Source organism: Triturus cristatus, chromosome 4_1 (assembly GCF_964204655.1).
Source record: "Triturus cristatus chromosome 4_1, aTriCri1.1, whole genome shotgun sequence".
NCBI classification, from domain to species: domain Eukaryota; kingdom Metazoa; phylum Chordata; class Amphibia; order Caudata; family Salamandridae; genus Triturus; species Triturus cristatus.
Window position 1 is genome coordinate 13,531,296 of NC_140585.1, and position 12,655 is coordinate 13,543,950.

The 12,655-nt window shown below is 44.8% G+C and overlaps 1 pseudogene across 1 annotated transcript in view; it reads left to right on the forward strand.

Moving 5' to 3' along the window:
• LOC146839307 (uncharacterized) overlaps positions 1 to 2,570 on the forward strand; it is a 50,746-nt pseudogene extending 48,176 nt beyond the window's left edge. The window contains exon 3 of the transcript XR_014981057.1: positions 165 to 2,570. The product of XR_014981057.1 is annotated as an uncharacterized LOC146839307 (transcript). The remainder of the gene's footprint in view (positions 1 to 164) is intronic.
• The last annotated feature ends 10,085 nt before the right edge of the window (positions 2,571 to 12,655 follow it).

Below are 12,655 nucleotides of genomic sequence, written 5' to 3' on the forward strand. Positions count from 1 at the left end.
CATGTGAACTGTAGTACTACAAGCAACTAATGATTGTTTACAGGTAGTAAAAAAAATGTTTCCTTCCTAGATATCACTGTCCATGTTTCACATAATATAACAGTGCATTTTTTTTCAATAAATATTTCCCATGTATAATTTTCAGTGTCCTTTTCATTCTGCAGCACGGCAGTCGCAGACAGAAAGTATGAATGGGAAAGAAAAACTGAAAGCTTCTGGAGGAAAGAAGAATTTTGCTTATAAAATGAATGAAAGAAAACACCAAGGAATACACAGGAGTGCGAATTTTAACAATAAAACACTACATGCAAGGCACAAAAGAATACGCACCGGCCTAAGAGCTGAGTATAAGAAGACATTTACTGGAAAGACGCATCTTTTACTGCACGAACAAACACACGCAGAATGGTATCCCTACACCGAGCATGAAATGAGGTTTGCTGATAAGGCAACACATGAAAATACTTGCAGTGGAGAGCGGCCGTTTCACTGCGATATCTGTGAGAAAAGTTTTACTCAGAAGGGAACTCTTCTACAACATCAAAGAATACACACAGGAGAAAAGCCTCATAATTGCAATGTGTGTGCCAAGAGGTTTTCTCGTAAGGCGACCCTTGTACGGCATCAACGTGTACACACAGGAGAGAGGCCTTATCACTGCACTGTGTGTTCCAAACCCTTTTCTCAGAAGACAAACCTTGTACTGCATCAACGAACTCACACAGGAGAGCGGCCTTATCACTGCACAGTGTGTTCCAAGGGGTTTGCTCTTCAGGGAAACCTTGTACTGCATCAAAGAACTCACACTGGAGAGCGGCCTTATCACTGCACAGTGTGTTCCAGGGGGTTTGCTCTTAAGGCAACCCTTGTACGCCATCAAGTCACACACACAGGACAGACGCTTTATCACTGCACTGTGTGTAGCAAGAGCTTTGATCTTAAGGCAAACCTTGCATGCCATCAAAGAACACACAGGCGACGGCCATGACGCTGCACAGGAAATGGAAACTGTTGTAAAGAAAAGGTGGTGATCAGCAGCCTCAAGTAACACATACAAGATGGAAGCCTTCTCAAAGCACTGCCAAAAAACCTTAATTTAAAAAAAGAAATCTGATATTTTACATTATCTAAGAATCTACAGCTAAAGTTAGACCTCCTATGACATCTAACAATCCTTCGGGCTGAGGTCCTCCCTTTCCTCTGAATGTCAGAAGAGCTTTGAGTTAAAGATCAAACTCTAGCGTTCGCAGCATCTCGAAACAGAATGTCGGTTCTTCAACTTCAGTAACTTCACTTCACCAAGTAACAAACTTCACAGAGAGCTGCTTCACTGAGAATTAAACCTGTAAGACTCTCATGAAATGTTTGCAGTGTTGATGACATGTTACCACGTGTGGATCATAAACTATCTTGATAGACATAACTTCTAGGATTCAACAAAAAATTATTGAAAGACCTGGGCAAATGGGAAAAAGAAACTAGGAGAAGAAATAGGAATCAATAACCACTTGAGGACAAAAAATATAAACTACTTTCATCACTAAAGCAGAAACATCCACTCCCTGTCAGTATCTTCAGACCGGTTGTGTAAATATTGTGTACAACCCATCCAGGCTGAGAGTTCAAAAGAGGATTCATGGCTGTCCTGATTCTAACAACATACAAAGGTGGCACCAACCATATAATTCTGCTGTTTCAGCTGCCGAAACCGTTGCACAATTCATAATGTTTTGAGATGGTTTATTGTGGTGAGAATGTTTTTTTTTTTTTATAATCCATTTTATTATCATTTTGAAAAACAAACAAACAAAAAGACAACATACATCTTACACATTAAAGCCAATTTCATCTCCAACAGACAGTAAAAAAACAAACACTGTTAGGGTAGGAGTATTTATGCAAGCCACCCAAGCTGGAAAGCAGCACCCCTTTACATGGAAGAACCAAAGCTGGCATTTAAAACAGTAGGTTCAGCCATTTGCCCCAAACCCTATGAAACCTCGCGGGACAACCACGTGCCTCAAAGAGGGGTTCCTTCTGGGCCGCCCACCAATCCACTCCCCGGCGCCACTTTCGCAGCGTAGGGGGGTTGGGCTGGGCCCAGGCCGCTGCAATATCTCATTTAGCCACTGCAACCGCCGTTCCCAGAAAATGTTTGTCCGCTCTAGAGCTGTCCAAACCATCAAATACACCCAGACGAAGACGTAAGGGATCGTGTGGAACCTGCCAACCCAAGGTCTGTCTGAGCTAAGATTCTACCCCGGCCCTGAATGGGTCAAGGCCTGGGCAAAGCCAGACCATATGGTAGAAGTCGGCCGGAGTTTGGCCGCTATTCTGGTGAGAATTAAATACCCAAAAACTAACTTTCACATACATTACAAAACAAAGCAGATTGTCTGATAAAGACACTGTAACTAGTATTTCATCGCATGCTGTGATGTGTTTTGTGAGGTCAGTTGTGGTCCTGTTCTAGTGTGAGGGGTGAGATTGACAACTAGACAAAGGATACTGTCGCAGTGAGCTGTTTGCCAAGAATGTCTTATTTATGCAATAAAACATTCCTAATATACTAATCTGCCTGCTTGTTCCATGTGGTGATGAGACGGGAGATACTTCAAACTCATCAGTGCGTTCAGAGTGTCAGTTTTTTATCTTGGTGATTAGTCTGTCCCAGAAGAGGGTGGGGAGGAACTTATGCTACCCTGCAGCCCTTCCATCACTAGTCCCTCAGATGCGAGGCATTCCAGTGTGTAGTTCGCACCATCACTGTGTTTATTAGAGTAGTGCAAGTGTTACTAGTACAGTTTGCACTGTTGATGTTTCAGAAGACCACTTTTGAAGTTCAATAGTGTAATTGCTTTGGGAACACCTTTGTTCCTTGGACCTTTTCCTTCACTGAGCGTATTGATTGGCTTAATATAGTCTGATGACTCTGGACTCAGTGCCATCTGTGAGTGCACGAGGCTTGCCTCCAAACTATTATATCGAAGCAACAGCACTAGTGTATGGAGTCGTGAAGCATCCTTGTGAACGCGGTGTCCCCCCACAAGATCCACCTGTGGTCATCAGTGACCATGAAGCAAGGGACAGACAGATGCCTGGTGCTAGGCTTTGTGCGAGGCTGCTCTGGGGTCACTCAAACACCAGTGCCCAGGTCGCCATCCACATTTGGGCAAGTGCTGGAGCTTGCTGTGGCTGGTGGCAAGCTCTGGATCTGCAGTGACATGTGGGTCTACAGGAATGAACTAAGTGGTTACGGTGGCATGTATGTGTGTGCAATGATGAGACGCCCTGGGTGCTAAGTGAATGATGACTAGGAATTGGGGGCCTCAGCTGAAGCTATGATACTGGATTATTGTCAAGAGCAAGTCAGTGGGTCACAAGATTGTTACAGCTGCGTTGGCACAATTACGGCATATCACTCAGACATACAACTTTATTCTGCTTACATAGGTCATAAAAGTACGTTACAAGTATATTAGACTCAAAATTCATTCAATAAAACACATAGATAAACACATTCAGGATCTCAACAAATAAAAACATGGAATAAAATGTTGATAACAATTGAAATCCCAAGGCCAGTGATGTACCATAAAAATAAACTAAAGGACTATACCTACCAATAGTCCCAATACCATTACCAATAATCAGTCAGTTGGCAGTGAAGAAGGTTCAATCGTTTATTAAACAAAATACTCTATAGAGGAGCCTCTCCGAACCTCACCCATCAGGTGCGCCGAGAAGTCTGTTGGCTCGTATTCAAACATGAGGTTATATACTTTTCAGTTCAACACATACAATCACTTTAAATGGAAAAAACTAGTTGGCCCTCGAGCTCCAGGAAAGGACCATATATGGCACACATCAGATCAGTACAAAGGCTTGACTATCTATTACTGATGAGGTCAGGAGGGGTGACTCCCTTTCGTCTTGGTGCCTGGGAGTGTAGACACAGCGCCTCCAGGAATGCGCTTATCACCCCCAAAGCCAGATGCGACCTTGAGTCTTAGAACAATCGAGTGAAGAGCCTACCTTCAGCTGCTACCAGTAACTCAGATAATCTGGGGCCTGACAACTGCGCGTGATCAACGCGTGATCACGGCCTGCGCTCGAGCATATGTTCAGAAGATGGCGTCTGTATGGTTCTCGGCCTACTCTTTTAGCAATAGATATACAGAGAGGAAATAAACATGTTTCCTCCAAGCAAAAGCATATATATCAAACAGAAAGTGTACGTATAGATACATCATGCTAACATAATAAAGGTCCGATACTCCTTATATACGGAGAAATCTACTTTTTTATCCCTCGGAACGGCCCTTTTAGCATGATGTAGCTACCTAAAACAGTTCAATCTTCAAATATTCCCTCATCAATCTGCATTAGGTCCTTGAGCTCCTGCTGAACTAGCTGAGCTTTTACTGCCGTTGGGGATGGACCAGACACAGAGGAAGTGAGTTTTGTCGCGCAATAAGAGCAACATGCAGGTCCACATTGTACACAAACACAACACGTGAATATGATACCGGCTATACATGCCAGCACCATCAAAATTTTCAATCCCCTAGTAGACAGCAAACCCCAGAACCAACCGCACAGAGACCACGTGCCAGTGTCTACATGTATCTCGGAAGCTAAACGATGTAGCTTCTGTATAGCCAAATGAACGGAGGGGGTGGAGTCAGGAATATAAACACCGCAAGAGCTGCCGATCACACGGCATGCTCCTCCTCGATCTGCCAAGATAACATCCAAAACCATACGGTTTTGAAGCGAAACGAGTCTGGTCGCCTGTAGCTCTACTGTTATATTGGTCAGTATTCCTGCAGTAGTATTAATTACCCCTTCAACTACCCTAGACAAACGTCGTACTTCGTGGCTAGTAATGATAGGCCCCCAATAGAGTAACACTCCCTTCATAATGTTGGTGAAATGCTGCAGTGGAGTATGGGTCTGATCTATATCGGTGGTATCTATCACTCTTTTATTTCTCCTAATAAGCACGCTACGTTTATCTAATCGGGGATCCTTGTGATAATTAGAAGGGGCAACATAGACTGGAGGGTACAGGAAGGACAGGTAGCAACGTCCAGTCCAACCTCGTTGAAGCCAAGTATAGGCACTTCCTCCACAGACAAAATATACATTAGGAGGGGTTAAAAACAGAGGGCTGCTAGAGGTAAGCAACTGATAAGTGTAATTACATCAGCTTTCTCCTACTGATATGTACCCTGCTCCTTGAACACAAAACGTAGAGGTACTTTTTAATACAGGCACTGGAATAGCCCTATCTTCAGTAACATTACGGTCCTGAAAGTGACGATAATATTGAGTGAAATTGAATTCAACCCAAATCTCATTTTTCAGCCAAGTGGTGTTTTCGTGTGTTATATACATATTCATACAAGCATTTGGATCTAAGGTTCCCTCTCCATTATTGCCATCGGGGTTGAATCCTTGATGAACCTCAATATATGCTAAAATCATTTCATAATCTCTCTCTGAAAACCTTTGAGCATCCACAGTGTAATGCATATGCATCATAGAAAGCAATTTGAACCAAGTCTCGCTACTTCCCAGATAAGACAAAGGTAGGGATATAAATAAGTCGTGCTTGTGCATAACCGATGGTAAAAGACCACAAACCCAACAATTTGTAGTATTGGTGGCACTGTGTGCTTGATGAAGCATTTCAATTAATGCGTTTTTCACATTGTTCTGATGATGCCTTTCCTTATGAGAGGCTAAAGTATGAAACACATGTTCCGGAGGTGGGGTAGTTGTTCCTAAAACAGTATGCATAGGGTAACGAAATTCTAAATATATGAATACTCCAAGTAATATAATTATCAATATTGCTATAGTAGCTACAAATGCAATTCTAACACGATTGGTCCAACTAGAAAAAACAGGCATATATGTAGGAAAATAGCGTGGTACAAAAGGACGTTCCTCTTCAGGAACAAAACGAGCAAAGGGATACATGCTAACTAAAAGTCCGATAATAAACTAGGGCAATGCAGTCCAACCTGCCAGAGGGTGCTTCTTTCCTGTGTCCGTTTAGAGCCTCACAGGCAGGCTCCTATCGTTCATCACAGATAATATCAAAACAAACTTCTCACGTTGAAGTTATGTTCTCACACAATCCTTGAAGAAAACACAACCTGGGCCCCTTTGAACATGAAATTCAGTCTTTCCCTCTGAACAGAGCAAACAAATGTTCAAGGCTCTCAGCGTGTTCAGTCCAGTGTCTCGCTCAGTACACCAGAAGCGTATCTAACAGTCATTCATAGCACAGGTCTGTACCCTATCACTCAAGTCTCTCCCTATCGCCTACCATGTTCACCTGGTGTACCATGCTGTTTTCTGGGCCACAGGTAGTATCGAGTATGGCCAGGGAGTTCTTGATCATGAACAAAACAGAGGATGTCGAATCCGGTGAAACAGGGGTACTGCGAGCCTCTGGGTTAGCTGTAGGAACAACAGAATCTGGGGCGATCAATTGTGCTGATGACAAAGCCGCTTCTGAGCCCGGTGCACCTTCTCCTTGCCCTTCTCCAATTACCTGGGCGTCAGAAAAAGGGATAAATCGAGGAACTCGCTCACTTTCCTGAATCAGAACCCTGTCCTGGATTCGCTGATCGTATGGAAGCGGGAGGGGTAGTTTTTTCAGATGTGACACATGAATCCAGTGTCGCTTGCCATTCACTTTTACCGCCGTCCGCGTGGCCAACAAGACTTGAAATGGTTCAGACCAACGAGGATCCAAACTGGATTTGCGCTGATAGTTACGGACCAAAACCCACTGTCCTCGTTCCAAGCGATGTCCGGGACCCTCCGGCAGGGGCTGCAAAACTGCTGAGACCTGTTGATGAATAGAACGAAGATCTTTAGTCAAAGCATACAAATAGTCTGTCAGCATAGGATACTCTATATCACGAAACGTTCTGGGTCTCGGGTCGCCCCAAACATTAGCAGGGCGCCCAAAAATGACCTCATATGGAGACAAACAAGAACGAGAATGTGGGGTAACTCGTATTGACATCAATGCCAGCGGCAGAGCATCTGGCCACCTCAATCCAGTACTTTCCTGAATTTTAGCTAATTTGAGCTTTAATATTCCCGTTATACTTCTCGACCAACCCAGTTCTGCATTAAAATGTCTTCCGTTGTCACTCCAGATCACACGAGGCAATCCGTAGCGAGGGAAATACTCCTTTACCAATGCCTTTGCCATTGCCAAAGCAGTGTTTTCTTTTGTCTGGTTGGCTTCCACCCTTTTGCTGAAAGCGCTTACCACGACCAGGACATACTTCAAATTGTTAACGCGCTCCAGCTGGATATAATCCATTTGAAGCACCTCAAAAGGCAAAGATGGTGGTGCAAAATATCCGCTCAGAACAGGCTCCCTGCCCCCTGGATTATGTCGTAAGCAGACCATGCAATATTGTACCAAATGAGCAGCGGTCCTAGAAATATTGGAATTGTACCATACAGGATCTAAATGATCTAATAATGCACAAATACCTTTCACCCCAATATGAGCTGAACTATGTGCCATTGTCACCACCGCATTCACTAATGCATTAGGCAACAGCCACCCTGCTTTTCTGTCAGATCAATCCAACAACCATCTGCATGTAATCTCCCAATTCGCTCTTTCCAGTGAGCCAGTTCAATAGGGGTAGCTTCTTTATGTATTTCTCGGACACTCTCCATGGTATTATCAAACATCTCTGTTTCAGCCACCCACCTAGCAGAGCTAGTCACAAACATTGAGGTTAATTTGGATTTTGTTGTTTCCTTAGCTACTTGATCGGCAAAGGCATTGCCCTCCCTCACTGCATCAACCACTGCCATGTGTGCACTACATTTTACTACAGCCACTATTTCTGGTAACGTCAATGCTGTCAGTAATCGCAAAATCAAGGGGCCATGCTGTATTCGCTGACCATGAGAAGTAAGAAAACCTCTTTCGGCCCAAAGTTGGCCAAAACTATGAGCCACGCCAAAGGCGTACTGGCTGTCGGTGTAAATATTTACTCTCAGTCCTTCACTTGACTCACAGGCCCGAAACAATGCCACTAATTCAGCCGCCTGTGCTGACTGATAGGGTACTCGAGAAGCCTCCACTATAGTGTGAAGAGTAGTTATCGCATATGCAGCAGTTGTCGTGCCATCTGGTAACTTGAAACAAGAGCCATCGACGTACAACTCCCCTTGAGGGTCAGATAGAGGAGTGTCAGTCAGGTCTACTCGTCCCTTCGTTTCTTCCTCAGTCCGAAATATACAATCATGAACATCATTGTTCTTTTCATTCAAAGGGAGGGGTAGTAACGTAGCCAGGTTCAGAGTGGCACATCGTTTAATCGTAATGTGTGAAGCAAACAAAGTCAATTCGTATCTGGTAAGACGCGCACTCGTAAGGTGCTGGGTCTTTGTTTTGTTCAATAATGTATCCACAGCGTGCGCTACCATCAATGTGAGGTCAGTGTTCAGAACGAGCCCTTCCGACTGTCTAATAGCCACCGCAACCGCAGCTAGGGAGTGCTCTGGCGACGTTATCCAACACCGCCGAGAAATAGGCACAAGGTCTTTGCTTACCACCAAATCCTTGTGTTAACACAGAAAGCGAGCAACCGTCCACCTCGTGTACGGAAAGCACAAAAGGTTTTCGGTAGTCAGGAGTACCAAGAACAGGTGCAGAACAAAGCGCAGATTTCAAAGAGTCAAAAGCGTCTTGACAAGCATCAGTCCAGGGTAAAGGTTCATGCACATCTTTAGTGGTTAAGTACAGAAGAGGTTTAGTAAGAAGGGAAAAATTAGGGATCCATTGGCGACAGTAAGAAGTTATCCCGAGAAATGCACGAACATCACGCTGAGTACGAGGTACAGACATATTAAAAATGGTAGTCACACGCTCAGGGGTTAGTCTCCTCCCCTCCTTCGACAGTAGATGACAGAGATAGGTCTCCTCCTGTCGACAATATTGAAATTTAGAAAGGGATACTTTATTGCCATTAGCAGCCAAATGAGACAATAAATTGTACAGTGGCCTCCTTACAACCTTCCTCGGTATCAGAGGCCACTAACAAATCATCTACGTATTGCAAAAGCACATTACCAGTGGGCAAGACCAAATCATCCAATAATGTTTTCAAAGCTTGACTATAAATACTAGGACTCTCTGTGAACCCCTGGGGAGCAAGGCAGAACTGGAAGCTGCGACCAGATAATGAAAAGCTAAAAATATGGTGGTTATCAGGATGAATCGGAATGCTAAAGGAAGCATTTTTTAAATCAATCACAGAGAAATATTTAGCAGTAGGAGGAATCATAGTGAGAATAGTAGTGATGTCTGAAACCACAGGGTATTGGGGCACCAGAAATAATTTCCCGCAAGTCAATCACAAAACGATAGGTATCAGCATAGTCCGGATCGCTTCCAACAGGTGCTCTCTTTAAGATGGGCAAAATGGGGCTGTTGCACACATTAGCAGCTGTCTCTTCCACCACACCCCTTTTTACCAAATCTTGTATGATGGAGAGCAAAGCCTTCTCACCAGCCGGAGAAATTTTGTACTGAGGTATACGAGGAAGCCGAGCATTTTGCTTCAAAGTAATAGAAACGGGCGGAATCTTTAATAATCCTACATCTGTGTCACCATTGGCCCACAATGTTGCTGGAATAGCAGCAAACTCAGGAGGGAGAGGTTCATTTTTAGTGAAATACTGCAAAGTATGCTTCCCAAGGAAATTAATAGTCAAGTAAACACCATCAGGTGAACAATGGTGAACAGGTACTTTCAGCGGCTTGTAGCCGTGCAGGGAATTCTGGTAACAAATTGGTCACAAAACGATTAACAAATAATCGTATACCGCCTTCCAATGACAAATCCTGTCCACTAAAATCAATGAATACGCCCTCAAATCTAGTGAAAAAATCAGAAACACTTTCATCTTTCTTCTGTTTACGTGCGGTCAATTTGTCCCAATCCACCTTACGAGGCGGAATTAAGGAATGCATGTAAGTGATAACACGGCCAGGTAATGCCAATAATTCAGGTTTCGGCTTATCTCCAGGCTTACGATCCTTGTCCCAATCTTTTATCTGCTCCCATGTTCCGCCTAATTCTTGAGCATGGTCCTGATCATGCACCTGACGCCATACATCAACGGGAACTAACAATGCAAAAAATAGCTCTGTCAGCTAAGGTCATGACGGCCGAAGAGACCGCTACTGTGAGTTCCTTATAATAAGCCGTGGGATTCTTACGGGGGTCGGGTAATTGTGATTTTAGCGAGAGGACTTCACTCCTCTTCCAGGGGTGTAAACCCATTGCTCCTGCACTCGGGCCTCTACACGAGGTCTAGTCACCACACCATTGTCATCCTTTAGTTCCAGTATTTCAGGATGAAAGATAGGATGAACTTCTCGCATAGGATGCTGAGTGTCCCATGATGGACACCTTTGATGCATCCGTCCTTGATAATTTAATAAAACCTCCACATTTTTATACACTTCTTCTGGGCTTAGTTCAGACTTATGAGCCCTGTCCCGGATGTCGTACATTACCTGGGGGGCCATCCCTCCTGGAAAACACTGTTCCCAGAGAGTAATAATATGTGCCGCCATGTGTTTCAAGGCATATTGCTGCATAACAGGCTCATAGTCTCGAAGCGTATGCCATATATCAGTTATAGTGTAAATAGGCTGTCGCATCCACTGGGTTGACTGATTCTCAATCATCTGTTTCTCATTCTGTCCTACAGCCGAACGGGTAAACAACTTCTGTGTGTCAAAATCCCCCAGAGCATGAAATGGAGTCGAAACAGCTGGAGATGGGGTCGTGCTCGCAGAAAGGAAAGCCCACACAGGGGTGGGGGAAGACAAAACAGCTGTGAACCTAACGGAGACGGCAGTGTGACAGGCCATAAAGTAGCCCTCTCAGAGACTGAGGGAGACAACAGGGGCGGGAGCTGACGCGACCGGTACTAGAGTCGGGGGAACAACGGGATATGTACGCTGCGGAGCATAAGGTGGTGGTGGACGAGTATCCAATAAATCCTCTATCTCATCTTCCTCTTCCGTCCTAGCCACATAGGTCTTATCCACTTGCAATCTAAATTGTCTGTCTGCACAATCAATCCCCCTTTCAGTTTGTGCTTTATCATAAGCTATAGCTTTCTGTGTAATAGTCTGATTTTCCTTTCATCCTACATACTTTCTCCTCCCGCATACGTCTACGCCTAGCTTCCTTCTGCCGTAGGCTTAAGGAATCAAACATTGACCGTCGACTACGCTTAGAAAATAATCTATCTACCTAGAACAGTTCATAGAAGCATTACCCTATCCCACGCAGAGGTGGTTGAGACAGCATTCCAACCTGACACCTGAGCAGGCCGTGGACATGGCTGCCTCGTACTCCAGAGCCCAACCCCAAAACACCCATGCGGAAGCAGAAAAACCATCCCGCTCTCAGTCTGTCACCTAGACGAACCCATGGACGTAAGCTATATACCCGAAGCCTGTTTTACACCGATGAAATAGGCGCTTGTTTCTATGTGAGTGTTAAGGTAAATGGGGTTCCCATAGAGGCCCTATTGGATTCGGGTTGTAGACAATACGTAATCCACGCCAGTTTGGTTAAGAGGGAACAGGTCACTCCGGGGGGGAAGGCTTATATCCGATGTGCTCATGGAGACGTAAGGGAATATCCCACAGCTATCATACCCTTAACATGCCCCAAGACCAGCCCCACCAAAGTAACAGTCGGGGTTCTACCCTCCCTCCCCGAACAGCTGATTCTAGGCACTGACAACCCAACATTCATGTCTCTTATACGGAGACAAACAGAAGCAGCACGACCTATTTCGACAAGAAAGGAGGGTCAGAGGGCTTTACTTACCCAGGACCCGTGGCACCATGATAGGAATTTTCAATGGGCTCAGGCCAATGATCCCTCCCTCGCTACCGCATGGCAACAAGCACGAACCACCTCCGGTAACACCGCATCCTCCTTCCCTTTGTTTAAAATACCCAATGGGTTGTTATATAGAATTGCTAAGGCCAATGAGACACCGCAACTGCTTGTTCCTCAGGGTTTTAGAGAACAGGTCATGTTCTACGCCCATTCTCATCTGTTAGCAGGGCACTTAGGTCCAGACAAAGTAACTCACAACCTCCTCCGATATTTTTATTGGCCGGGCATATATGCCCACAAACCAAATATTGCCGGGAGTGCCGCGTATGCCAGAGAAAAAAGCCCTACCGACCCAGAGCCGTTCCCCTACAGCCGCTACCAATCATAGGCAGATCTTTTGAGTGTATAGGTATGGACCTTATAGGGCCGCTACCCAAGACTAGAAAAGGGCACCAATACGTGTTAATGTTGGTAGATTACTGTACGCGCTTCCGAGCTCCCACAACCGCAGCCATTTCCAACAGGCTCCTTGAATATTTCTCCCGTGTTGGGTTTCCCCGTGAAATATTAACAGACCAGGGAACCCCCTTCGTTTCCAAATTGATGAAGCAAGTGTGTACCCTCCTGGATATCAAACAAATAAAAACCTCAGTTTATCATCCCCAAACCGACGGTTTAGTAGAGCGATACAACGGGACCCTGAAGCTAACCTTTAAGAAAATGCTGAC